The 23,949-nt window shown below is 41.8% G+C and overlaps 1 protein-coding gene and 1 long non-coding RNA gene across 9 annotated transcripts in view; one reads left to right on the top strand and one right to left on the bottom strand.

Annotated features, from left to right (window-relative positions):
* The window catches only part of SPTBN1 (spectrin beta, non-erythrocytic 1), a 213,945-nt gene that overhangs the window by 109,923 nt on the left and 80,073 nt on the right, over positions 1-23,949 (top strand). The window lies entirely within an intron of this gene.
* Positions 3,265-23,515, bottom strand: LOC117062301. Of its 3 annotated transcripts, none has more exons than XR_004428295.1 (4): positions 23,428-23,515; positions 17,177-17,249; positions 6,878-6,978; positions 3,265-3,507 (listed from the first exon to the last, which is right to left on the bottom strand). It is a non-coding gene; the product is annotated as an uncharacterized LOC117062301 (long non-coding RNA). The 3 variants fall into 3 exon arrangements; XR_004428296.1 differs by having other exon boundaries at positions 23,401-23,479; XR_004428297.1 differs by lacking the exons at positions 17,177-17,249; positions 23,428-23,515 and adding an exon at positions 8,138-8,306.

The raw sequence follows: 23,949 nt of genomic DNA, 5'->3' as shown, positions 1-23,949 counted from the left end.
GAAAGAGATGTAAGTTTAGAAAAAACAGAGATAAACATAATAGTGTGTGTAGGCTCTAAGGATAGTTCAGTAAGGCATCAAGTTGAGTTTCACTTATATTCTTAATAAATAATCTATTGAATTTAACCTTAAAAAACAAAAATCCCAGCAACTTGGCATCTGGGGGGGGGGGGGCAGATCGATATCTAGGCTGCTTTCCTTATTTGAATAACTGCCAGATCTACTTCACAAGACTGTGTTGACCTTGGCCTCCCAAAGTGCTGGGATTACAGGCATAAGCACCTGGCTCCTGTAAGCACTTTTTCCAAATTTTTAATATTCTTTGCTGCATTGACCTAAAAGTTTGACAGGCCAAGCACCGTGTCTCATGCCTATAATCCCAGCACTTTGGGAGGCTGAGGCAGGTGGAATACCTGAGGTCAGGAGTTCGAGACCAGCCTGGCCAACATGGTGAAAAACCCCATCTCTACTAAAAATACAAAAATTAGCTGGGCATGGTGGTACACGCCTGTAGTCCCAGCTACTCGGGAGGCTGAGGCAGGAGAATTGCTTGAACCTGGGAGGGAGAGGTTGCAGTGAGCCAAGATTGCACCAGTGAACCCCAGCCTCGGCATCAGAGCGAGACTCCATCTCAAAAAAAAAAAAAAAAAGTTTGATGGTTGTTAAATGATTTTGTTGTTGCAGAGAACCTGCCATTTAAAATGGCAATTATTGGCACTAACTTAGACTACTTTAAAAGCAGTAAGGATCCTAGGAAATAAAATACTAAAATAAAACTTTAAAAAATACAGGACTTGCTTTTTTGTGTGTGTTCTACTTATTAACAAATATTTATTGATTACCTGCTTTTCAGTGAGCAGCTGTCATCTAGTTAAAAGTGTGTGGGTGTGTTTCAGCTGTGCTGGAAATGCTGGCTAAGCCAACTGATTAATAGAAGCAAGTGGAGAAATAAACTTGATCTAGGTAAGAGGTGAGGAACTGAGGTAGGGGAATCTATGCAGGTTCGGGATTACTGGAGCTTAAACTACAGCGTAAGAATGGGGTGGTAGGAAGGATTCTAGAAGGATAATAAAGGATGCAAAGCCCTGTTAGGTTAAGGAGTTTGGACAAGGCAGTGGGAAGCTACTGGAGGATTTTTATTTATTTTTATTTATTTTTATTTTTTGGAGACAGGGTCTCTGTCATACAGGCTGGAGTGCAGTGGCACAATCTTGGCTCACTGCAACCCTCCACCTCTTGGGCTCAAGCCATCCTTCCACCTCAGCCTCCTAAGTAGCTGGGACTACAGGCATGAGCCACCATGCACAGCTATACTGGGGGATTTTAAATAGGAGAGGATTTTAAATCTAATTATTTTTATTTGTATATATTCATGGATTGCAAGTGCAATTTGCTACATTCATGTATTGCATTGTGGTGAAGTCAAGGCCTTGAGTGTATCCATTACTGGAGCAACGTACATGATACCCACCAGGCAGCCTCTCATCCACTTTATAAATATAAATATATATTTTTATATTTATATATAAATTTCTTAACTCTGGTCACTGAGGCATGCTTTATTCTGTATATATATGTATAGAAAAGCTAGTCTGGCTCCTGGTATGATTGTTTTGGAGGGTGGCGGTCAAGGAAGGAGACAGAAGACCAGTGTTCTATTTGCTGGAGTGAGAAACTTAGAAATGACATAACCTCCTTTAATTTTGAAAGTGAAATAGGGGACTTAGAACCTTGTTATTCAGTATAGATAGATGACTTGGGGTTTGTTGGAAATGCAGGATCTCAGGCCGACCTCCCTACAGACCTACTAAGTCAGAATCTCATTTTTAAAAATCCCCAAGTGCTTTATATGGCTGTTCAAGTTTAAGAAGCACTGCTGGCAGTGCCTGGTGGCTCCCAGCACTTTGGGAGGCTGAGGCGTGCGGATCACCTGAAGTCAGGAGTTTGAGACCAGCCTGGCCAAGATGGTGAAACCCCGTCTCTACTAAAAATGCAAAAATTAGCCGGCTGTGGTGGTGCATCTGTAATCCCAGCTACTCTGGAGGCTGAGGCACGAGAATCACTTGAACCTGGGAGGCAGAAGTTGCAGTGAGCCGAGCTTGCACCACTGTATTCCAGCCTGGGCAACAGAGTGAGACTCTGTCTCAAAAAAAAAAAAAAAAAAAAAAGCATTGCCTTGAAAGTAATAGTGTCTACCTGCCTTCTAGCTCCTATGAACAGACAAGGAAATAGTTTCATTAAATGGAGGAGGTTTTGTTTTTTGGGTTTTTTTTTTTTTAATAAACTGGATTATTTTAACTAAATATAAAAATAATCTCGAGTGTAATAGTTAATTAAAGGAAGTTTAGTATTGCTCTAAGAGATTACAGGGCTTTAAAACATAGTTGACTAATTCTGAACTTTAGAAGTCTTTGTAGAATTTGGCTGGGATTTTCCTATTTGCTAATCCTGCAGTTCTAGAACTTTGTGAGGTTAAAAAAACAGTTTCTTTTCATATTTACCCATTGATATTAATGGAGAATTACAAAAAATACCCTGGGCCAGTTTCTCTAAATTATTCCAGAATTTCAGCATATGTCCTGGGAAGTAGAGATTTATGAATCCATACCTGCTTTATGACTTAAACCTTTTAAATACTTTAAAACTATGTTTTCAGAAACAAAGCAAAAATACTCTCCTTCAGGCACACTTTATCTTAGTAGAATGATCCTATATTAAATGAATGTTCCTGTTCTTGCAGTTGGTTAGACTTCAGTCTAGTTTCATGCACATCAAACTTATCTAGTGCTGCCTTCAGGTTTTAGCGCTAATAGTGGATTTGAAGTATGTGAAGTATCTGTTACATGGTAAGTGCTCATTTCCTCCGAGTTTGCAGGTGAAACTTTAAAATTACTGGTTATTGATTGGGTAGGGGAGAAAAAGCACCTGCTGAAACTTGTTGGCCGGAAGTTTTTGCCCCTGAGAAGAAGAAAGGAACAGGGTGGGGGAGATAAGGGACTTCAGTTCTTGGCTGGCAACACTCCAGAACCATTCTGATGGAAGGGATGTGGCCAGTTGAAAGCAGCAGTACTGAAGAGGGTACTGGGGGATGTTCTTTCAAAGGCAGGGTTGAAGGTTATTAATGGACTAAGTTGAATTTCTAGCTATTCCTTCCTATTACTCTAGATACTTTTTGTATATTTATTATGTCACAGCAGTATTTGACACCCTGAAAGAAATAAAAGTGAAAGAATAGTTCATGTAAGATCCCACAAGTCCTACAAATTTTAGCTTTCAGTAGTTAATATATATAAGCACACACATATACACACATGTGCAGTTTAATACTGTTATGTAGATTAGTTTTGTCTTGGCTTTTTAATTTTTACTTAACATCATCTTAAGCTTTTCATATGTGGTTATTTCTGTGCCTCTTACCACATATTGGCAATTCACTTTCCAAATCAGACAATTACTTACCAATCTGAGAGCCTGCTTCTCATCTATGGGATGAAGGTCATACAAATTCTGTGTAATGAGATTGTCGTAAGAATTAGGTGAGATTCTCTGTGAAAACTGTGTTTGGCACAGTCCCTGGTACATAATAAGGGCTCATAGGATTATTACAGATCCTAGTTAAATGGCAAAGCAGGGCCTAGCAGGGTGAGCCTTAAGAACTTGAGTGCCTCAACTCCCACCCCCACCCCCACCCCCAAACCTGTTCTGGGTGTGGTTTCCTTTAGCATGTTAGAAGAGTGTTCAGTTTGCCTGAAAATGCACCCAACTGAAACCATCCCCCCGCCGCCCGCCGCCCACCCCGGCTTTAGAAAAATCACAAGATTCAGCCACTTGGGCCCGTTGACTTTTGATGTAGTTTGAAGGTCACAATGGTAGTTCCTCTCCCAAGTTCATAAAAGCCTCTGGAGCAGCTACTGCTGCAGCCAGAGAGCATCCAGCACTTGGTCAGAGAGCTGCCTTTGTCAGAGAGCACTCCTGTAGCCAGACTCATATTAACTGCCCCCCATGGGTGTGTTGAATGCCTCTACTGTGTTTGCTGTTGTTGAAAGGCCCTTCTTAGCCTTTCTGTCTCCCCCAACCCCATTTTCAAGAGGCACAAGACCTTTAAGTAGCAAATCCAGTAATCACAGTAGCATGGAGACACAGGCTGGCCTATATTTGGTTTCACAAAGGCCTTGTGAAAGATCTGGCCTTAAAGTCCCTTTTTAATGCTGAAACTGTGCAAGTGGAAAGTTAATTTGAGGATCACTGAGGCACGCTTTATTCGTGAAGAATGTGAGCAAAACGTAAATACAAAGTCTGCAGGCTCTGTTCTACTCTGGTGGCAAGGAAATTACATAGGCTGTGTCTTTTTTGGCTCAATTCCCCTCTCACTCCACCAAGAGTGCAACTGTGATAGAATTTTGGAGTGAGAGCTATTGTTTTAAGCACCGACTGGTTGCAGGTGTGTTTGTGCATGTTGCCTGAAATCCTCTACAAACCATAGACTTGATTTTGGTGGAATTGACGTGCCAATGGTGGTTACAACTAAGATTGTAGAAGACCAAACATTCTGTTGGAATGTGACCTTAGCATTTTGAATTATGTTTATTAAGTAACAGAAATTTCAAAGGTCTATTATATTTTTATCTTTATTTTTTGAAGGTCTCTTTTAAAGTTTACAGTGTCTTTGAAATCTATGTAGTCTGTTGCACTCTTAAATCCCAGTGAGTTCCTATAGATTGCTAGCTTGAGGGTATAGTATTTGAGATGTGAATACGGTCTAGTGCAAAGTATGTTTCTGGTGCTTGAAAATGGTGCCCTGATTTCTATTGAGGGAGACATTTATTCCTATAAAGGTTTAAACAACTTGCTGTAAAATTCAGTCTTGCAATGACGGAGAGATTACACGCTATCTGCAAACAACCAGATGAAATCCCGGCTGTGCGAAGTCTGCGGTGAAACTGGGGGTGGCCAGTCCTGGGGGTGGCCAGGAGAGCAGTGGAAGGGAAGTGGCTCAGAACCTTGTAGTGGTGGTTTGGCGTGCCTGTCAAGGGCTGTCAGACGTTTTCTCTCTCATTTCAGAAACAAGGGTGGTGGGAAGCACATGGGCTGTGGATTTGCATAAACGAACAGTCAAATCCTAGCTCTACCAATGACTTCACTGAGCCTCGTTTTCTTCATGGGAAAGTAATAGCCCTTGGGGTAGTTGTGAAGTCTAATTAGGTATGTTATAATTGCATTAAGAGGATGACCAGTTCATCGTTTGCCAGGGAGTTCTCTGGTTTTAGCGCTGAACATTCCACATCCAGGGAATCTTCCTCAGTCCCAGGCACACTGGGTGGTGGGTCACCCCAGTTATATATGAAGATACCTATTACTGTTCCCTAATTGCGTGTATACACACACACACACACATACACATAAATACATATATAAAGGGCTTCTGGAAACTAGCTGCCTATTACTGTGAACCTGATACTCAGTGGGTGCTTGTGAACTCCCAGGAGGACAGTGTGTGTGTGTGTGTGTGTGTGTGTGTATCTCTGTATTCCTTCTTAGGGATGGCATACAAATAAATGTTTTGCAAATCAAAGGATGAATGAGTAGGTAAAGTAATGTAAACAGTAATGCATATGTTTTAAAGTGACTTAGCTGGTTTTCCTTCCAGGGGCCTCTTCTTCCCTGAGAAAAGAGCCACTTAATAAATGATGTGTTGAATGAAAGAATACATCATGAAAATAATTTTGTCCATGATGTGGCTAAACTAAAACTTCAGGAAGGGCTTAGGCTGGGCCTATCTACTGTTTTTGATAAAATGAAATTTAATATGACCCTAGTGACAGCCTCCCCTCATCCCCTTAAAGCTCGAATTTAGGGAATTCTCGTGGTTGTACTCTCACATACTCCCTAGGACTCTGCTGGGTGCTGGGGAATTTACTAAACTTTGGTGAGGAGAAGAGAGGAGAGGAGAGGGAAGCCCACGGTACTTAGAGAGACAGAAACAGTTCCCTAGAAATTAGACATCAGATTGTCTTTTTCCCCCCGTTTCTTTTGAATGAGATGGAGCAAGAATATTTGGACCAAGAGAGTTTTAAGGTACATTTACACTAATGTAATCAGGTTACATAGTAAAAAATGTAAAAAATGTACCCTGGGAAATTGAAATCTATCCATTCTTTTAGGCGTGGCAGCTTATTCACATTTTTATGTTGTATGACCATAAAACGAACACAGCTTTTCTAACCGCGAGTGTCTTTGCTTACAGAGATAACAGTGTGAGTAATGCTTTGCTAGAAGCCAGGCAGTTAAATCACACTCTGAGCAAATAGAGGCTGGGCTTCAGAAACTTAGATAACACATGAATGTGCAAAACTTGGTCTTTTAAACTGAAGACATATCTGAAAGAAAACTGCTTTTGGCCCATGAACTATTTTCTCAGCCCTTTGTGCCTCCCAATCCCTGCCCCCTTTAAAAAAATATTTGTTTTTCCTCTGCACATCTACATATATGATTTCAATTTTGAGATGGGATGTTATTTTTTTCACTTGAAACACAAGGAAGCAATTTTTTAAAGTCATACTCGTTCAGCAGTGGGCTTGCCTGTAGCCAGTTTGACTAGGAGTTCTTGGCCACAGAAACATACAATGCAGTCTTTATCAGGATAGTAAATTCAGATGGGTTTTTGGAAAGGGAGAGGGCTGGAGTTGAGGGAAGGGCACTAGAGCAGTGTGACCCATGGGCCCAGGAGCAGTGTGAGTGGGAAAGGGCTCTGGAAGCTGACTGCCTTTGTTTTTGCCACAGTGTGCTGGGAATCAGAGGGGAAGGCGGGCCCAGACCCCAGCAGATACTCATCTCAGCCATTGTTGTCATTAAATGATTCTGAAATGACCTTTCTTACCTCAGTTTCCTGTGAGCTCATAGTTGTCTACAGACGGGAATTATGTCATTGATCTTTGCTCTCTCTTTGCTTATAGGGAGTAGCTCTTCTCCTCCATGTTTCTGGAAAAGGAAAATGATGCACAGGTCTCTTAGTAAAGTGGTCCCCAGCATTTTTGGAACCAGGGACTGGTTTTGTAGAAGACAATTTTTCCACAGACAGGGTGGAGGAATTTTTCCCTCAGGTGGTTTCATGATGAAACTCTTCCACCTCAGATCATCAGGCGTTAGATTCTCATTAAGGAGTGGGAACCTAGATCCTTAGCATGCACAGTTCACAATAGGGTTTGGCTCCTATGAGAATGCCGCTGCTGATCTGACAGGAGGCAGAGCTCAGGCAGTAATGCTGTCCATCTACCACTCACCTGCTGTGCAGCCAGTTCCTAAAAGGCCACGGACCAGGATCAATACCAGTCTGTGACCTGGGGGCTGGAGACCCCTGACTTAGTGATTAAGCAGTTGATTTGGGATCCTCTCTATTTGTTCCTCCTCCCTCAGTGGGAATTCACAGTGTTGTAACTCATTTGCTAAGGTTGTCTACATTAGAAACAGAACTCCTATTGGACTACTAGGAGACATGGTCATTAGAATAATGATGATTCTTAGTATGATTCAACCCCTTTTTAATATTCAGTCTTAATGGAGGGCCTCTGCCTGCAGCTCTTTGCTCAGGCACTAGGGCCACAGGGGTGTAATTTCTATCTCTGCCCTCAAGAAGCTCACAAACAAGTCAAGAGACGGGAAAACAGATCCTATTTTTCTAATAGGATTTGAATGGTTGTATTTATGGGGGGATGCTTTGTACACCTGCAAAACAGAGAACACCTGCCCTCCCTACTCCTCTGGGGTTGCTGGGATAATGTGCATGAACCCCCTATGGAAAATAGAAACTCATAATCAAATCCAAGAAATTTTTGTGAGGGGACACAAACGTTGGGGTTGTCTTTGTTCTCAGGTCCCCTTAACTGGTCTAATGAAGGAAGCAGGCACCTTTCCAGTAACAATAGCCAACATTTATTGGACACTTATGTACCAGACTGTGCTATTTATGACATACATTATCTAATTTCACAATCAGAAGAATGCTAGAGATCGGGTCAGGCATTATCTCTGTTTACAGATGAGGAAAGCAAGGCTTGGAGAGAATGCCATATAGTTATTAGTGTGGGGGAGCCGGCCTTTGCACCTGGCTGTTGACCACGCCCCAGCATTAAACCATTACCTCACACTGCTTCTCTGAGATAGTTATCTTCTTGGGAGCATTTAGGTGTGGCAGGATCTGGAGGGAGCAGTTGGACCCAAGTCTCCTAGCGGCAGCCTGCACGTTTTTTGAGTCTATTTTGAAGCAACTTCCTCAGCCCTAGCTGCGCAGAAAGCATCCTCCCCTCAGAGTGATGATTTTTATCATGTGGTTTCCTTCCTCCTGCCTTTGGAGGTCAGGTCTTCTCACCCAGGGTCAGAAAGCCCATCAGCTGCTGATAAGCTGCAGCACTTGAGTCACAGGATGCAGGCCTGTGTTTAGAGTGGGTCATGCTCGTGTTGGGCACGTGGGGAATCAGTGATCCTGTGGGAGCTCGATCTGGTTTGGAATTGCAGATCACACCCTTCCACCACTTTGCTCATGTGTCTACTGATGCCTGTGATGTAGTTAAACCACTAACTTCTTTCTCCTGCATCAAACATGACTTTTTGAAAAAGTTTGTTGGGGCTTTCCAGCATGAACCAGGCATAAACCAGGTACCTTCACAAACATACTATTTTATCCCTTCAGTCACCCTGTGTGCTAGGTGGTATCATAACTGCTTTGTAGATTGAGGAACCTGAGGACCAGAAAGATGACTTGGGGCGGCAGCCTCCTTTAGCCAGCAAGTGAGAAAATGGGTGATGGTGAACTTCTGCAGCAAGAGGGGGCCGTTTTCAACATTTCTGTGAACTCAAGGTATGTGCTTCGTCTCAATGGATGGAGACACGTAGGAAGGCATAGTGTATACATCCATCAGCACATGGGTAGATTTTACTGAGTTTTTTTGTTTTGTTTTAAATCCAGAGCATTGTGTATTTGATCATTCTTAGAGATTCAGCCAAATTCACAGGTATTAAGTGTCACACCTAACCTAGCAATACAATACACAGCTGAAATAAACCATTCAGGTTTTCCCAATATCAGTTTCTTTTTATTTTCTTTTGTGCGACTCCAGAGGATTCAATAATGTCAATTTCTGATAAAGCTTTTGCTATTGATGAGTAAATTCTTCCATTAAAAAGATACAGTCTGCTGATTTGCTTATCATTGATATTGCAAGAGCATAACATTGAAGGGATGAGTAATGCATCTGCATATCTTGAAGGACAAAACTGACGTCCACCCACATGTGGATACAGTATTTGGTAAAAAGCAACTAAGGTAAAATTGCCTAAGGGCATGTAACTTGAGCCATAGCTTAAATTCAGGTGATATTGAACGTTGACACATCAGGATTCTTTTGTACACAGAGACGTGGATCTGGACCCACTGGTAGCTATTACAAAGGCTCTGGATTTTGAGCTGCTGGATGAAATACCTGCAGCTGAACATCTGTTATGATGCAATTAAGCAGTGACTCAGTGGCGTGAAGGCTCAATTTCGAGGTATCAAGGACTCCTTTGAATCTGTCCACAAACCTCTCAACCAAAAGGAGAAGAGAAATGTGTACAGATATTTGAGAGAGACTGGGTCCCAACATGCCTCTGCCTAGGCAGTCATGGGAACCCAGTTCTTTCTCTTAACTGAGACAGGAATTAACCTGAAGTACAAGAAACATGGTTGGATGGGTGGTTAAAGCAGGGCCCAGACTTTGGTACAGTTTAGGTTATGGCATCAGGGCTAGGGAGAGAGGTGGATGGATGATGGTAATGGTCTGTGTTTTTTTCCTTTTGTCACTCAGATCCAGCCTTTATTTATTTATTTATTTATTTTTGAGACAGAGTCTGGCTGTTTCGCCCAGGCTGGAGTGCAGTGGTGCGATCTCAGCTCACTGCAACCTCTGCCTCCTGGGTTCAAGCGTTTCTCCTGCCTCAGCCTCCCCAGTAGCTGGGATTACGGACGCTTGCCACCACGCCTGGCTAATGTTTGTATTTTAGTAGAGACAGGGTTTTACCATGTTGGCGAGGCTAGTCTTGAACTCCTGACCTCAGGTGATCCGCCCGCCTTGGCCTCCCAAAGTGCTGGGATTATAGGCATAAGCCACCGCACCCGGCCTTCTGCTCTTCTTTCTGCTATTGCTTCGGCCCAATTAATAACTTAAAGCTGGAACATCGATGTCAGGTATGAGTAGGTCCAGGAAAACAGCTGTTGGCTCTGTTGCTTCAATTTTTTTTACTGTATACTTTGAAGAAGTAGTACTTTCTAGAACTTGTACTCAAAACTCAACTGACAAAACTTGGAAGGCTGTTGCTTATAATACACTCTAGTTGATGCACCACAGCTGCCTGGCTGTGAGAATGGAGTAGTGTGTATCTCTTAATTAGCTAAGAATAGGTGCTGTGGATGAAGGCAGGATGACTTTTTAGAACCCATTTTTAGCTCTAAGATCTCTGAGGGAGCCATCAAATCCATCCACCTGTTCAATCAATATTCAGCCAGCAAGTGGGTGTCAAGGTGAGCAGCTTACAGTGCTGAGCACACTGGAAACACAGGTATGTAAGGGACAGCCATGGTCTCAAATGACATTCTGAAAGGGAATACTAGGTAAGTGATTCCAAACATGCAAATAACATTCCTTGGTCCTGGGATGTGGGGGAAGCGTTTTGGAGGAACTGACATTGATTGCAACTTTTTAAGTATGACTTGGATTAGATTATGAGATGATGGGTGCTTGGGGGTAGAGGTGTATAGAGGGAGTCATGAAACCATGGGGGATGTTGGGGAATGGCTAGAAGTCTACTTGGGACATCATGCAAGTTTATTTTCCCCTTCCATTTCATTTGTTAATGCTTATTGTAAGTTGGGGGTTTTGCCTTCTTTTTGTTAGCAAACATCCAGCTAATCTTGGCATAGGTCCGGGGAATCATGTGCTGCTTAGCAGCTGATGTTAGTTAAATGATCTTGACAAGTGACTTGCATTTCAATTCTCTTACCTGTTAGGGTTGTAGATCGTCTGATAGATTTGAAGACCCCTGCAAATAAATGCATGGCCATTTACCATGGTCACTTTCATTTTACCGAATGTGCTCCCCCAAGGCTCTTCTGGGTAGGTGTCCACTGCTAAAACACTAAGCATTTTTGGCTTCTCATACTCTGGGCTCACAAAATCAGTCCTGTGGGAAATCTAACAAGCTACCAAGGAGAGGGAAAGCAAAAGAAAAGGTATATGGAATCACATGCAAAGAGAGAAGGAAAGTAGGTCCCTACCTAAACTCTAGCCCTGTGTTGGTAGTGGTGGTGATCATGGTAATAGCAGCCACTTCTTGATACTCCCCTTGTGCAGGCATTGTCCTAAATACTTCTCAGTATTGATTCATATGCTCCTCATAGCATCCTTGTGTGATAAGTGTTACTTCCATTGTGAAGATGAGGGAACTGAGGCACAAAGGAAGCTGTGTCCAAGGACACTTAACTAGTAAATGGAGCCAGGATTCCAACCCAGGCATTGCGCTTTGGGACTCAGTTTTTAACAATCTTGCTGTGCTACCTCTTGAGCGTTTTTCACCTGGTGCTTTTGTAGATCCCACATTAGGATTTTGTTAGTACCCTAGGCAACCTTGATTTGGTGAAGGCAATTGTTGAGAGGTAGAAATTCCTGATCCTTTTTCAGTCTTAAAGGGTTTGCTTAGACTCTCACTCTTCATTGGTGATGGTAACAAGGGGCAACATGGTGAATGTCATGTAAAATTCAAGCCTTGCCTTATCTTGGAGGACTTTGTTCCCTTTTCTTTGATGGTACTTTGGAGATTCCAGACTATAAAGGACTGAGCTGACAGTACAGACTCTCTTGATCTGTATTTTCCCAGTATTTGAAATTATTTGTAATGTACCCATGAGAACCTGGAATAAAGACTACTGGCCCTGAAGTAGAATCTTGGATTTAAAAGTACAGTGTTCACTGCTGCGTTGTTGAGCATTTGCTACACAGAGAATAACCTTGGAGAAATGTTCAAAGGTGGTGGCATTACCTAGGAACATGGAGTTAGACCAGAAAACCATATCTTAAGTTCAGATTCTTGGAGATTGCTGATTTTTCTTGACTTTAAATATTTTCAATTGTTTGAGCATTTGTTGGTGTTTTTAGGCTAAGTGGCCTTTTGTTCTGTGATGCCCCTCTGTGAATGAAATGGATAATCCCTGTTACAGTTAGCTGCTGCCGCTGTTGCTGCTGCTGCTGCTGCTGCTGCTGCTGCTGCTGCTGCCGCCGCCGCCAAGTATAAGTGAAGACTTCCAACTGCGATTTGCATTGCGTTTTCAGGCACCTTTTGAGTTTCCCCGTAGCAGATACAAAAACTGTTTCTAAGAGTTCATTCTTTCTTGTTCAGCCTTAACTTGTTGTATCCTAAAACCACAAACTTGATTTTGCTCACATTCATTATGCTCCGTATTTGGCATCAGTGAGGCAAGTTACTTATATTTATTGTTTATACCCTGCCCACTTTCAGAAATGATTTAATTTGGCCTAGGCAAGTGTCTCCTGTTGGGGGGTGTGTGTGTGTGAGATAGTAATTCTGATGTGTGTGTGATGCTAATTCTGCCACTTCAAGAGTCCAGAATCATAAGATTCCTATAGGATTGTTGGGTTAGTGAATGCTGGATTTATTCTCTTCTTTGCCCTCTCTGTCCAGGAAAAATCTGAGTATCTTTCTTAGGAATGCCTAACACTGCTAGACTGAAAGGTGCCATGTCACTGTTATATGTCTTTTTCCCAAGAAATTTTCTTTTGAGGGTGTTATAGGGAAGCCCTCTGTATGAAGGTATTAGGTTGGTGCAAAAGTAATTGTGGCTTTTGCAATTAAAAGTAATGACAAGACTACAATTACTTCTGCACCAACCTAATATATGTTACGTATTCCCATTTTGTTCTTTGCAGAATAAAGCTTCCTAGGAGTTTCTCTAGCTCATGACCTCCTTTACCTTTACTTTGAGTTACAGTGTTCTTAGCTCGTAGAAGGAGCTTTGACAGCACATAGAATAAAGTATAACAGCTTCTGCTTGATCTGAGGCACCCCTCAGGTATAAGAATGTCACCCAGAGATAGAATACAGTGCCAGGTTATCAACTACCATTTTTTGGGACTGATTCTCTGCTCATGTGTGTCCATTATTTGGGGAAATCATATAATACCACAAACTAGAAGTTTCTGAAAACACCTAAACTCCCCATCTTTCACACTCACCCATAGGGACCATGGCCCCCAGTGAGGGACAGTTCGTCTCCGTATTGGTAGCATTAGCGCACGTACTCACTATAGTTCTCTTAATACCTGAACTGTAGACGGACCAGATCCACACTGAGCTGAAGCACATTGGCATAGTAAGGGAGCCCAGCGTTGCTGTTTGGCCTTGCTTTTGAACTGGGAAGATATATTGCTGCATGGAGTTCTGAAAAGTACTTTTGTACTTTTGTTCCAGAAGTCCCGGGAACTCCTACTGACCTTTGGATTTAGGTCAAATGTAAGTCTTAGGAGAATTGATGAGAATGTAGGAACCAGTTTTAGCCAATGCATTAAGACTAAAATGACTGTATTGTTTGTCAGGCTTTGCCAGAAAGTATAGTGAGAGAAAGATCCTAAAACTCTGAAAGCAAATAGCCCACAGCTGTTAACTGTATTGACTTTGGAAACAGGTTATAAACCCAAACCTCTGTGCTGAACTTGAATGGGTATTTCTTTTCTCCTTTCTGAGGGTAAAAGCTGCTGATGAGAACTGCTCTCTGGTGTTGCTAGGACAAACCTGTATGACCTTCTTTATGTAAATAACAGGGGAATATTTTCATTTACATTAAAGCCATATATGAAAGAGATTTCCAGGCTGGCTCTGACAGCCTCTGGCCCCACTGGAGAAGGAAGCCAGCACTGAAAAAATTCAAGCTTCCAGTCACATGGAACCTGAGAATATTCTCTGTGACAGCAATGGCTGTGAAGCTGTTTCTTTAAAGTAAAACCCCATTTGAAGATTAGTCTGGGGTGACTTTACTGTTACGGAAGGAGTAGATTGTAGATTTTGTTTCTTGATTGGTTCGTTGAGTGGTGGAGGTTAAAGGTAGAACTAACTACTAATATATGTGGAACTAAAAAGCGTCTGAAACTTGTAGCAAACCAGTAATATTTAGAGGCTTCTGCCCACTCTGGCTAGGCACCTTTATCTTGTCTACCCATACCAGCTCTTCACATCCTGTTTCTTGAATACATAAAGAGCAGATTTATCCACATTATCAGGAAAACAATTCGAAGCACAGGTCTTATGAATGGGGGAGACCACTAGCATTGCCATTAGCTACTTATTTGTGTGTGTGTGGGAGGGTGGATTATAATCCAAGTATACTCATATTCTAACCCTTTAACAGCAACAAAATCTCCAAAATCTTCCCTCTTGCATTGTTTATTGATAGAATGGGAAACTTACTGCTGATAACTAGTTAATTCTGAAAGGGTTTGGGTTTCTACTGTATACTTCTAAAAGTACAGGCCTGGGGGAGCCAAGGTGAGAGACACACATAGCCAAAAATATGTAAAAATTTTATTTTTTAATAAAAACTATAGGCTGGGTGCACTAGCTCATCCCTATAATCCCAGCATTTTGGGAGGCTGAGGCGGGCTGATCACTTGAGGTCAGGAGTTTGAAATCAGCCTGGGTAACATGGTGAAACCCCATTTCTACTAGAAATACAAAAATTAGCCAGGCATGGTGGCACACACCTGTAATCTCAGCTATTTGTGTGGCTGAGGCATGAGAATCGCTTGAGTCTGGGTGTTGGAGGTTGCAGTGAGCCGAGATGACGTCACTGCACTCCAGCCTGGGCAAAAGAGCAAGACTTGGTCTTAAAGAAAAAGAAAAAATATATAAATATATACTCTCTCTTTCTCTCTCTCTATATATGTATATGTATGTATGTATAAAATCTCATACAACATGTTTTGAAATATGCACGCATTGTGGGACGGCTAAATTGAAAGTTAATACATAACAAATTTAATGATAATACAAGTGTAGAATGGAAAACAAAGGGGTTGTCGTAATCATCAAGTACTTCTCATTAGTAAAAACCCATTTCATTTGCTTAGAATTGAGGAGGAGGGGATGCTCTAAACTGAGGATTCTCCATAGGGGCTTCTGTGAGACACGATGCTGACTGTCCCACTTGCCCAGGACGTGGGTATCCTTTGGTGCTGACAGCATTTGCTGTTGCTTTCCAGGGAATCATGGCTGACATTGAACTTCCACTGCTTCTGGGCTGCTTTGCTCACTCCTCCTAGGCAGGCAAGCTGATCCTTGGGAAGCTCAGCATTTGGCCTTCGTGCTTTGGTTTCTTTGCCCTTTTTTTTTTTTTGGAAACTTTTATTTGTTCCGGGACCACTTTGAGGTTGAAGGTACAGCCCACAGTTTAAGAAAACTGTCCCAGACCTGAGCTAATAAAACGAGTAAAAGCCTTTTTCTCTTGTCATTACTACTTCCTCCTCACTGACTAATTAGCCAGCTGTAGCAGGTCTCATTAAACTTCATTAATCCTAAGCATCTGTCTGTAGGAACTGCCTCAAGATAAAAAGAGGACGCTCCGCTAAACATTTTTGTTGCTGCTGCTAATTACCACAAGCTATGCTTCTTATTAATTAATGGCTCTGCTTGCCTCCAAATCCTATTGAAGAACTTTACCCATGCCAGACAACAGGCATTTCATTTTTTTTGTAGCTGCAGACATACTGCTCTATGGTTTGGTACATGGGGTACCTGTAAATTATTAGGGCCGAGAACAGGGTAGCTCTGGAAACCAAGGTAGAGAAAAAAATACATCTGGAAGTCTGGTTGTGTGTAACTTGAACTTGCTCAAAGCATTCAGTTGACACTGATGCTTTTTAAAAACATGCAGTCGTAAATTATTTCATCACTTTGCTCAAATACGTGATGGCAAAGCAATCACAAAGCTAGTTTTCTTGACTGACTGCTTCCAGGGTCTAAGAAATTCGCATTTTATAGCCGAGCGCAGTGGCTCACACCTGTAATCCCAGCACTTTGGGAGGCCGAGGTGGGCGGATCACGAGGTCAGGAGATCAAGACCATCCTGGCCAATACAGTGAAACCCCTTTTTTTCTACTAAAAAAAAAAAAAAAAGCCAGGCGTGGTGGCGGGTGCCTGTAGTCCCGGCTCCTCAGGAGCCTAAGGCAGGAGAATGGCGTGAACCCAGGAGGCAGAACTTGGAGCGAGCCGAGATCACGCCACTGCACTCCAGCCTGGGCGACAGAGCAAGATTCCGTGTCCAAAAAAAAAAAAACATTTTATTGGGGGGAGGGGGGTTGTGATGCCAGAGTGTAAAGGATGTTAACGGTGACACTTAAAAAGGAAGATGGCGATCTTGGTTCTGGTCTGGTGGTGCCTGAGAGCAGGGACTCCTTGAAGGTGCAAGATGAATTACACTCCTCCCAGGTGTCAGGCAGGGGAGAGAAGCACCCTCCATCTAGAGATAGGGAGGATTCTTTCTGATGAGGGCTTCTGCACTAAATTATGTTAAACTGCCGTTTCGGAATCGTCAGGAATTAAGGTTGCAGGATACCTTAAGAGATTTAATTCAGTGTGTTCCATTTAGGTTGGGGGGAAACTTACTCAGCATTCAGGCTTGAACCCCATTTCATATCAGTTGGGGCCAAAGGTCCTTGCTAATGTAGAACTCTCTGTAGAGTAGTGGGAGCTGTGGAGTCAAACTGCTGGGACTGTGCTTGCTTCATGACTGTGGACAAATCACTGAATTTTTCTAGGCTTGAGTTTGCTCTTACGCAAAGTATGTTTGGTGGTAAGAGTGCCTACTTCACAGAGTAGTTGGGAGAATTGAGTTTTAATGAAGTGCTTAGAAGCGTACCTGGCCCTAGTAAACACTCAGTGTAAACCCTGACTATAGGGGTGTACATGGAAGAAGATAATTTAATTCCTCTGTCATCTACTACCATGCTGGAGCCCTTCCCACTTGTGTAGCTGAAGCACTGGTGGATCAACCCCCATTCGCCTCTGATCTTATTCCTGCAGCTACTTGGTGATGTCCCCTGGACTCAGTCGTCAGCTCTGAAGCTTTGACCCCTTGACTCACCTCTGGTCAGTTGGTCCCACAGTGCTTTGCTTGATCCTCTCTGTTGCCACCTGTTCCCATGCAGTATAATTACCTGTTAAAGAGGCTGTTGTCAGTAAACTGTAAACTCTTTCTGCATCTATCCTTATTTCTTACTGCTTAGTAGAACAATTTAAAACCTTTTTAAGAATGGATTTGGCCGGGCGCGGTGGCTCAAGCCTGTAATCCCAGCACTTTGGGAGGCCGAGACGGGCGGATCACGAGGTCAGGAGATCGAGACCATCCTGGCTAACACGGTGAAACCCCATCTCTACTAAAACATACAAAAAAAAAACTAGCCGGGCGAGGTGGCAGGCGCCTGTAGTCCCAGCTACTCGGGAGGCTGAGGCAGGAGAATGGCGTAAACCCGGGAGGCGGAGCTTGCAGTGAGCTGAGATCCGGCCACTGTACTCCAGCCCAGGCGACAGAGCGAGACTCCGTCTCAAAAAAAAAAAAAAAAAAGAATGGATTTGCTTTTCCTATAGATGAAACCTGAGGTGTGGAACCCCAGTAAATAAAGGGTATGAGATGGGAGCTTTTCTGACCAAAGTGCAGGTGAGAAGACACTTGGAGGCTGACCCTGGGCTTTGCTCTTTCTGCATCCCTTGCTAGGAACATGATTTGGAAACTACTACCCTGGCATCCTGTAGACCTCAGTGTTTCTTCAGTGAATGTCACTTTTCAAAAATTAATATCCTCAGTGTCTCCATCTATTACAAGGAAGTATTAATGTTTGTTTGCCGTATTATGCTTATAAATGCTATATAAAGTTAACTACTGATTTAGTATTCCCCAGAAGAAAGACATGAAAATTCAGGGAGGCATTTTATTTTAGAGTATTCACTGAAGGCAGCAGTACACATAGGACCTCTTGTGATGCCCCAGAAGAGTATGTTTTCCTCCAGTGAGTGCTCTTTTTATTCCTACTCATCAGTCCCAGACCCATCAGGTGAACCTCTATTCTCTTATCAAACAAAAAATCATTTCACATTTTACCCTTAAATGGAAATGCTCTTTAAATTTTTCAAAATTAATATGTGCTCCTAAAAACACAAAAACAGAAAATCAGCAGCGTATTGATAGAAATACAGAAGTGGAAATGCCTCCTGTCTTTGCTTCTGCTCCCTTGAGAGAAGACAGTTAATAGTTTGGAAGAAATCCTTCGATACCTTTTTATGCAGTTACTTATATTTAAACTTACATATTCATAGGATCATACGGAATATATACACTGTTCTATAAGGGACTCTTGTATTCAGTAATATTATATGGCCACTTTCCCAAGCCTGTATGCTGTAGGTTTTCCTTACTCTTTTTAATGCATACATACTATTCTTTTATAAGGATAGCCCGTATTTTAATTATTCAACCTATTAATGTATATTTAGTTTCTAGTCTTTTCTGTTTTGCTGTTGCTATTCTTTTTGACAATTATTTTTTAAATCTGTAGTGCACATTCTGTACATCTTCGTCTTCTTGCACAAGTATTTCTAGAAAACAGGTATCCATAGATGTGATTAGTAGATGGAGGAAATACATATTATAAATTTCAATATCACTACTTACGTTCTCACCAACCACATGTGAGTGTCCTAGTTTCTCCACGCCTTCAGTAGGTGAAAGGATTTGTCTTTCAAATGTTGTATAGAATAGGGTTATAGTTTATTTTCACCTACTTCCACCTAGTCCTGAAAGTGGGGCCTCTGCTATCTGCCACCCCAGCAGAACATGTATAAGTTTCCAGCCCTTCCCACCCAGATCCAAGATTATTATCTTTATGGAGGCTGTTGAGAAGCAGCTAAGGTCATTATTAAACAATAAAATGCCCCTGAAGAACAAATCAGCTAGAGCAAGAAGCTTCCCAGGCTATGTCAAGGTAGCTGAACAATAAGGCTACTCCTGAGACAATATTGGCTCACTGTCTCCCTCCTTACAGTCAAACTGACAAAACTACAAACAGCCAGGTCCCCACACCTTTTGGAAGCACCTGACTTTTTGGAGTGGGAGATAAAGCCTTGCGTGTAGGGGCAAGGGAGAGATGGGGTGGGAGGCTTGCACGTGGATGCATCCATGGATGTTATAAAGATCTGTATTCTGTTTTATGGGAAGATATTTGCATTTAAGTTTAGCAACACTCTGCAAGAGGTTTACTTTTCCAAAATAAATAGAACAACAGAAAAACAGATCTCCCCATTTATGCCCTCTTGTTCAAAACTTTCCTTTTTCATTTGAAGAAAATTAAATTTAGACAGATGACCAGTTCTAAGCTTAGAAGATTCAGTATGACCCAGGCCATACATTGTCTTGTATAAAAGTGTGTTTAAAGCTTTGGTTAGTGTTCCTATAATGCAAAATAGGGTTTGATTTAAAGTAATCAAACAGTTTATAGAACACAGGAACACTCTTGTGTTCTATAAACTGTCAACTGTCCTGCCCTCTTCTGATCACTGTGAGGGATCCTATGGTGCCACCCTGCCTGTTGGGTAGTCATCCTGGGATTGAATCTTGAGGTCATTTTCTCCTCCAGTTTTTCAGTCCTCCTTTATTAAAACAAGGCAATGTACATTGGGTACTTATACAGGATTTGTCTGCCAAAACTCTGTAATATTTGGCTTTGAAAGAAATCTTGTGTAACCACTTTATGTGTGAGGTTGAAGAAAGCCACAGAGGAAGTTAGCAGAAGTGTTTTTCAGTGTTTGACCCTATGTGCAATAACTTTCTCTTTTACATGTTAAGATATCTTTAACATAATTGAATGGTAGCTGAGTATCAATTATCTAATGCTGTGAACTCTCACGGAGTCAGAAATTACTCCTTACATATTTAAGGAGAGAACTCTTAATGCTTTTAGGTGTCCTTCCCAGTGTCCTTATATTAGTTACTCAATAAATGGTTGCTGTTGACTAACCCAAGATGAAAAAATGACAGGCGATCTTTGTGGCTGAATGTTGGGTACTGGTGTTGTACCTGGAATAATTTTTCAGGCAGTGGAATAGTTGGCTGAGTTAAATACATAACCATGGATTGGGTCAGCCTGTCATTTAGTAAATTACTTCCTGAATGAACAATACTCTGTGAGAAGTGAAATTTTGGGTTACACGTTGGGATATCACTTAGAAAATAGTGCTAAACTTTAAAATTTAGTTTCAGAATTTTCTAAATCAGGGAGCAGCTTGTCAGTATAAAATTATACATTTTGTTTTTTAATCTTGTCACAGTTGTTCATTACTTCTGAAATCCAAGTGTGGTTTGGAGACGACTTTACCTTACTCCTCCCCAAACGCACATTGGAAGTCTATTGCTTACTTGCATAGACAACTGTGATTGTGGAGTTTGGCACTGGAATTGAGACAGTCGTATTTAATTTATCAATCTGTCATTTCAACTCTGAATGCTTCTACAATGGGTTATGGTCACTGGCCAAAAAGGGTTTAGGTGACTAATGTGTAATGTTCTTCAGAACAGAAGCCAATTTTTAAATCCTTTTGTATTTATGTTCATTTATTTTTAAATATAATTCCTCTTCTCATTAAGTGGAATCTTGTCCTAATTCTATAGTTTCAAGTGATAACTTGGCAATGCTGTGGCTTTCTATATTCCAAAATGCTAATCCTTTACAGATAAATTTATACATGCTGCATAGCCTTATTTGGAGGACTTCTGTATCTTAGCTTATCTGAGATGGGAGCTTCCATAATTAATTCATTCAGGGATTGATTATTTTAGTCAGTGCTATACTGTCCACGCACAGTAGACAGCTTCGTGTGGTGGCTTTAAGTCTTGGACTCCCCCTCTTTCTGGTCTGTATGTCTTTCTGGTTTAAAAGAAAAAATATCCCTCAGACCTTAGCTTTTTGGATTCAATGAATTACTGTTAACTTTGACATCCTCATTAAATAGGAGAGCTGTTGGAAACTGTCATGAGTGGCTGGAATTGGTACTGTTATCTTGTTGGCGACGTCAGCTTCTCTGGGCATCTGTGCAAAAACATTGAGGTAGAGCAGAATCCTCTTCTATCTTGAATGTCTGAAGATAATGTGACTTGTGTGTGTGTGAAAGAGTTCTATTTTTCCCTCTTTGCCCTTTTTGTCCTTAAGAATTCTGGAAGCCTGGAGTAGATTGAAAACCACAATAAGCAAGGGCCGGGGAGCACGTTATTTGATTTTTTAACAAACTGCCTCTGACTAAGCTTACATACTCCATAGAACATTAAGGCTGCTTTTTGTGTGTATTGCATGAAATAAGAAACATCGCAGATTTGAATTCCCTCTCAATACCTCTGCTTAATCCAAGGCTCCTACAACAAAAGCCTACCTTTAGCCCTTGAAAATGAAGTAGAGGATTTTAACTTTACTGGTGAATTTGTGTACCACATGGTAGACTGGTGTAGAATGTAATATTTACTGCTTCTTTAATGTTGCTTAGGAAAAATATCACACAGACATCTCCCTCCTCCATATGTTGCAATTATACTACTTTCATAAAGTCTTGAGTGTGCCTGTTACGGTTGTTGCCCTTTAAAACATTCTTTTCTACTTTGTCTGTATTCATGTTAACGTTCTGCCGTTCTGTGTTAAGTTTAATAATTAAGTTGTATGGTATCAATTTAGTTCTAAGCTTTTCCTAACTTTTAAGGGCATTGCAAGTTATTTTCTGCCCACCTTGAATTGAAGTCCCTTTCCATGGAGAACTGGGGGAGAAGAGGTAATGGTGTATGAAGTGTCCATCAAAGTAAGAACTGAGGAGCATTCACCTTCTGGGGAGGGCTGGGAAGTTGGAAGATCAGGCCTCAAGCTGTGCCACCCTTCTCATCCTTTGAAGGTGAGGGTGCAGCCTTGAGGTCTAGCCTGTGGTGATTACCATAGTTTATGCCTCCTGACAACTGGGGTGGCACACTGTCCATCTGATAAGTGAAGGTAGCCAGATAAATAACCGCTCCTCTGGGGAGTGGAGGGGGTCCTGAGTTCACCCTTTGACTGACTTGACATGTGACAGAGCCTAGTAATATCACTTAGCAGAAAATGCATGTGGTTACTGAGCATTAACCTGGCAACATATTCAGTAGCAAAATTTAAAATAGTACCCAGTATGGTGCCTTGTTCATAGCAAACACTTAGTACCTATTTGCTAAGCTGATTTTGATTTGAAGTGAAGTCTAACAAATGGGATGTGGGATCAACAGTGTTGAAATGTTTTAAACCAGGACATGCCAAACTTTTTCTATAAAGGGCCAGATAATAACTGTTAGGCTTTGTGGGCCACATGGAGTCTCTATGGGGTATCATCAGCATCCTCCCCTTCCTCTTCCTCCTCCTTTTAACCACCCTCTTAAAATGTAAAACCTATGTAGCTCCCAGGCTACATAAGAAGAGGCTACTGGCTGAAGTTTGCTGACTCCTGTTTTGAATTAATCTGTTAACTCAATCTGAAGGAACTGACCAGACATGAATGGTTATGAGTTTTTTCTTCTTGTTTTGGGGAGGTAATGTCTTGTTTTCCTCAGGCAGTGTGGGATGGTGGTTGGAACTAAATAGATACCATCCCACACTCCCTGTGTGGGATGGAGTGCCTCAGGTGCTTTGGGATTCTTTAGGGTTCAGATAAATGTAGGCTCTAATTCTGGGTGTTTCTTTGCCAGCAGCATGCCTTCGGGGGGATCTCAAAACCAGTCTGTGCCTCAGCCACCTCAGTTAGTTAGAAATAACAGGCTGTAATGAAGGAGGAAAGTGAGTAAAGGTCCTAATACAGCATCACCACTTCAGCCTTTGCCCTAACTGATCAGTCATCCTGGCTGCAGTTCCCATCCTGTAGAGATGGAGAGTAGCAGGTTAACAGGCTCAGGATACAACTTCCTGTATGTGAAAGCAGTTTGGAAGTGTGCTACATGTTTTTAGTCAAATACAGTCAACAGTTACTGAGTATTTTATCACAAGGTCCTAATTCTGTTTTTTTACATTTGCTTTTTCCTCCTGGTTTTGGCACCTTGCACTATTGGTTTTTTTGTTTTGTTTTTTAAAAATTATTTTTAATTTTTGTGGATACATAGGTGTATATATTTATGGGGTATGTAATGTTTTAATATAGGTATGCAATGCTTAATAATCATATCATGAAGAATGGGATATCCATCCCCTTAAGCATTTATCTTTTGTGTTACAAACAAGCCAGTTGTACTCTTAGTTATCTTTAAATCTACAGTTAACTTACTATTGATTAATTCACACTGGTTTCCACCTTAGCTCTCATCTTAGAAGAGGTAGTTGTGTTGCTTTGCCTCTTATTTTCAGAGAAAGCCCCCACCATAACCTCAGTTCCCTCCAGAGTCTTGGCTTCTTATGGATTGTGACTTTATGCAGCTCACCTTGACGTAGGACTATGACAGAGGCAGGACCCTGGGGACAGAGCCTCATTTCTCAGTTATTGTGGGTCTCCTCTCAGAGGTTGTCCTTGCGGTGCCTTGGTCTCCATGTTGGCAAACCGGGGTTGTGCCGCTCAGAAGAAAGACCCTCTGGAAGCTGCAGTAGAGGCTGCCCAGTGGATGCAACCTGTAGGTGCCAGGTCATAGAGAGCTCATGGTGGGTTTTGTAGTCTGCCCATCAAACTGTACGTACTAGCAGACAATTGCATATTTGCCTCACATGCATTTAGAGCAGAAATTTACATGTGTTTTGTCCATGAAGCAAGTTAAACAGTTAAGGAAACTATTTTAACTCAAGTTCTATTTTTATACAAATCAGCAAACATGAATTTAAGGCC

This window comes from Trachypithecus francoisi, unplaced genomic scaffold (assembly GCF_009764315.1).
Source record: "Trachypithecus francoisi isolate TF-2019V2 unplaced genomic scaffold, Tfra_2.0 Lachesis_group17, whole genome shotgun sequence".
NCBI classification, from domain to species: Eukaryota; Metazoa; Chordata; class Mammalia; order Primates; family Cercopithecidae; genus Trachypithecus; species Trachypithecus francoisi.
Note: the sequence above shows the minus strand (reverse complement) of the source record. Positions and strands in the feature narration are given on the sequence as shown.